The sequence below is a fragment of the Canis lupus genome, chromosome 16 (assembly GCF_003254725.2).
Source record: "Canis lupus dingo isolate Sandy chromosome 16, ASM325472v2, whole genome shotgun sequence".
In the NCBI taxonomy this organism is placed as follows: Eukaryota; Metazoa; Chordata; class Mammalia; order Carnivora; family Canidae; genus Canis; species Canis lupus.
Window position 1 is genome coordinate 27878306 of NC_064258.1, and position 4009 is coordinate 27882314.

The 4009-nt window shown below is 34.9% G+C and overlaps 1 pseudogene; it reads right to left on the reverse strand.

Annotated features, from left to right (window-relative positions):
- Positions 1–1825: 1825 nt before the first annotated feature.
- LOC112664551 (60S ribosomal protein L12-like) lies at positions 1826–2377 on the reverse strand (annotated as a pseudogene).
- Positions 2378–4009: the final 1632 nt, after the last annotated feature.

The window sequence follows — 4009 nt, forward strand, 5'->3', positions numbered from 1 at the left end:
TAAAGTTTTCTGCTTCTTTCTAAATCACTTTTGGCAATTTTGGTCTTTCAAGGAATGTGTCCATTTCATCTAGGTAGTTACATCTACCGACTTAAAGTTGTCCTCAATATATCCTTATTATTCTTTTCATGACTACACAGTCTATAGTAATATTTTTTCTTTCATTCCTCATATTGTTAATTTGTATCTTATCTCTTCTTGTCTTGATCAGTCTGATGATAGTCCCACAGATTTTATTGATAATTTCAAAGAACCAGCTTTTTTATTTTTACTTTCTCATTGTTCATTTTCTATTTCACTGAGTTCTGGTCTTTATTATTTCCTTCCTTCTATTTACTTTGGGTTTAATTTCTCATTTGCTAACATCTAAAGTGATGAAGTTAGATAAGTAATTTTAGGGTATTTTTTTCCTGATATGAGCATTAGGCCTATAAATCTCCCTTTCCACATTGCTCTAGGTCCATCCCATAATTTTTTGAATAAATTACTAATTTTAGAATATTTTTAGACTTAAAGAAAAGTTGCAAACATAGTACAGAGTTTCCATATACCCCTCACCCTGTTGCCTCTACTATTTACATTTCACATTGCTATGGTAGATGTCACAACTAAGGTATCAACATGAGTGTATCACTATTAAGTGAATCAACACTTTCTTTGGATTTCACAAATTTTTCCCTAAGATCCTTTCATTTTCCAGAATCCCATCCAGGATATTCCATTATATTTAGTCATCCTCCTGACTTAGCTTCTCAGATTCTTTGCTTTTGATGACCTTGACTGTTTTGAGGAATACCAGTAAGATATATTGTAGACTGTCTCTCAGCTTGTCTTTTTCAGGCAAGAGTGGTTGTTATGGATTTTGAGGAGAAAGATCACAAAGGTAAAGTGCCATTCTCATCACGTCATATCAAGGGTTTTTATCAGCATGGCTTATCAAGGACAATGTTAATCTTGATCAGTTATCTGGGGTTGTGATTGTCAGGTTTTTCCACTAAAGTTACACCCCATCTCCCTCTCTTCCAATCCCTTTCCATACTTTATTCGACAGCTCATACTCAAGGGGCTGGGAGTAGCATTCATATAATTTATCCGGAATTCTTCTGTACAGAAGACTTGTCTCTTCTCCCACATTTATTTATTCAGTCATTGATTTATATCAACACAGATTCATGGATATTTATTTTATATTTTGGGCCATAATCCAATACTGCATTACTGGTTTTGTAGCTCAGATTGTCCCAGCTTTGGACATGGGAGCTTTTTTAGTTTGTTCCTGTATCCCTTCCACCTGCCCCTATCCTGATTTTTGAGCATTTCCTTACTCTCTAGTGAAAGATGTTCTAGGTTCATCTTGTATATCCCCTGTTCCAGTCCTACAATCAGCACTGCTTTAGTAGCATCCCACAAATTTCAATGTGTTACATTTCCATTATCATTTAATTCAAAATGTCTTCTAATTTCTACTATGACTTCTCTAATTATTGGATTATTTAGAACTGTGGTACTTAATTGCCAAATATATGGAGTTTTCCTAATTATCTTGATGATTTTTTTAAAGATTTTATTTATTTGACAGAAAGAGAGAGAGAGAGAGAACAAGCAGGGGGAGCAGGAGAGGGAGAAAGAGAAGCAAGACCCTGGGATTGTGACCTGAGCCAAAGGCAGACACTGACTGAGCCACCTAGGCTCTATTGATTTCTAATTAATTTCACCGTAATCAGAGAACATATTCTCTATGATGTCAATCTTTTTGTTGTTGTTGTTGTTGTTGTTGTTGTTGTTGTCAAATGATCCTTTATTGAAATATTTTCCTTTGTAGTTCTTAACTAACTGGGCATTCCACTGCACCACTACTGATGTCATCTGTGATGTCATGAGGACAGCAACCAACAACACTACAGCCCACAGCCTGGGCAGTCCTCAGAATGTTTTTAATGGTTCCAGAGAGTTCTCTGGCTAAAGATCAGTGCCACATCTGTCAGACAATGTTGACGATCTCATCAAAAGTGAGATTTCCACCGTGCTTAATGTTTTTCTGCTTCCTTCTGTCTTTTGGTGATTCCTTGAGGGCTTTATTAATCAGGGTGGAGACAGAAGGTACCACTTCAATCTGGGCCTATCTGTTCTTAATGGTCAGTTTCACTGTAATCCTCAGACCCTTCCAATGTCATCACCAAACTTTTGGATATAGACCCAAGGGACTTATCTTGGAGACCAGAGTAGACATGGCACTGACTTCCTCACCAGTGCACCTCAGGTATATGATTTTAATATGGTTGGTATTGAATTTAGGTGACATGGTGGAGGTGGCTGGTGTTAGATGAACCCAGATTTGGGAGCACTAAAGACAGTTGCACCTTCACCCCCTCCCAGCTGAAAGCCAAAAGGCTATGATGTCAACCTTTTTAAATTTAAAATTTGCTTTATGACCCAACTTATGATCTGTCCTGGCAAACACACCACGTACCCTTGAAAGGAATATATATTCTGTCATCATTCAGTGTAATATTCTATAAATATCAATGCAACCACAGTGATTGACATTGTTGTCCAAATCAGTTTTTTATTGATTTCTTGATCTCATTTTATCAATTGCTGGGGAGAGATGATAAAATTACCAATGACTGTGGAATTTTCTATTTCTCTCTTTAATTCCATCTATTTTGTTGCATCTATATTGAAGCTTTGTTATAGGCATATATATATTTGCAAGTAAAGTCATAGTGAAATGACCCTTCTTATCATTGTGAAATGTTTCCCTTTGGCTCTAGTAATACCCTTTGTCTCGAATTCTCCTTTTTCTGATATTAATGTAGCCACTTAAGCTTTCCATCTTAGTGTTCACATTGTATTTTTTTCATCCATTTACTTTCAACATATCTGTCTTTAGAGTGTGTGTCTCTTATAGACAACATATAATTGGATCCTATTTTCTTCAATATGATAATCTATATCTTTTAAATGGAGTATTTTAGTACATTAATATTTAATATAATTATTGGTAGGGTTGGATTTGGAGCTACCATTTAGATTGTTTTTTTATTTTTATATTTTTCCTCTGGTTTTTGTTTTGTTTTCTTTTGTTCTACTGTTCCTCCAATCCTATTTTTTTATTTTTTCAACTTTTTTTAAGATTTAATTTTAATTTTCCTGTCACATTAGCTTTTATTCTTTGCATTACTTTTAGTGGTTGCCATAGGAATTATAATACACATCCCTAATTTTTTTACAAAATGGGTTAGCTTACAGTTAATATGGTTCTATTTCACACAAATTATTTAAACCTTGCAAGGGGCACCCGGGTGGCTCAGCCAATTAGGCAACCAACTCTTGGTTTCAGCTTAGGTCATGGTCCTGGGTTCTAGGGTCAGGCTTCAGACTTGGCATAGAGTCTGCTTGGGTTTATCTCCCTCTCCCTCTACACCCTCCATGCTCATTACCTTGATAACCTGGCCAGCTTGATGGGCCACACACAGCTTGTGTCCATTATGGCTGCTTGGCAGCATTTGTTTGGAGAGCTAACTTTAATTCTTGTAGGATATTTTCACTGAAGTGAATTCTGTGTCAACAGTTTTCTTTCCTTCTCTACTTGAAAGATATTCTACTCTTCCAACTTCCATGTTTTTTAGTGGGAAATGAAACCTAAATGGAATTGTTCCCTTTATGCAATGTATCATTTTTCTTTTGCTGTCTTCAAGATTTACTTTTTATTTTTGACTTTCCACAATTTTGCTATAATGCATTTTTAAATTTGTTTATTTTTTTATTTATTTATGCCCTGTTCTTCACTTTGGATAATTTCAATTGCTCCATTTTCAAGTTCACTTACTATTTCCTTTGTTATCTCCACTGATGTTAAGTCCATTCATCCTTGATATTGTATTTTTCAGTACTAAAGTTTCCACTTAGATTTTTTTCTTTTGCTAACTACTTAGGTTTTTTATTTATTTATTTATTTATTTAAAGATTTATTTATTTATTTGTTCATGATAGACATATTGAGAGA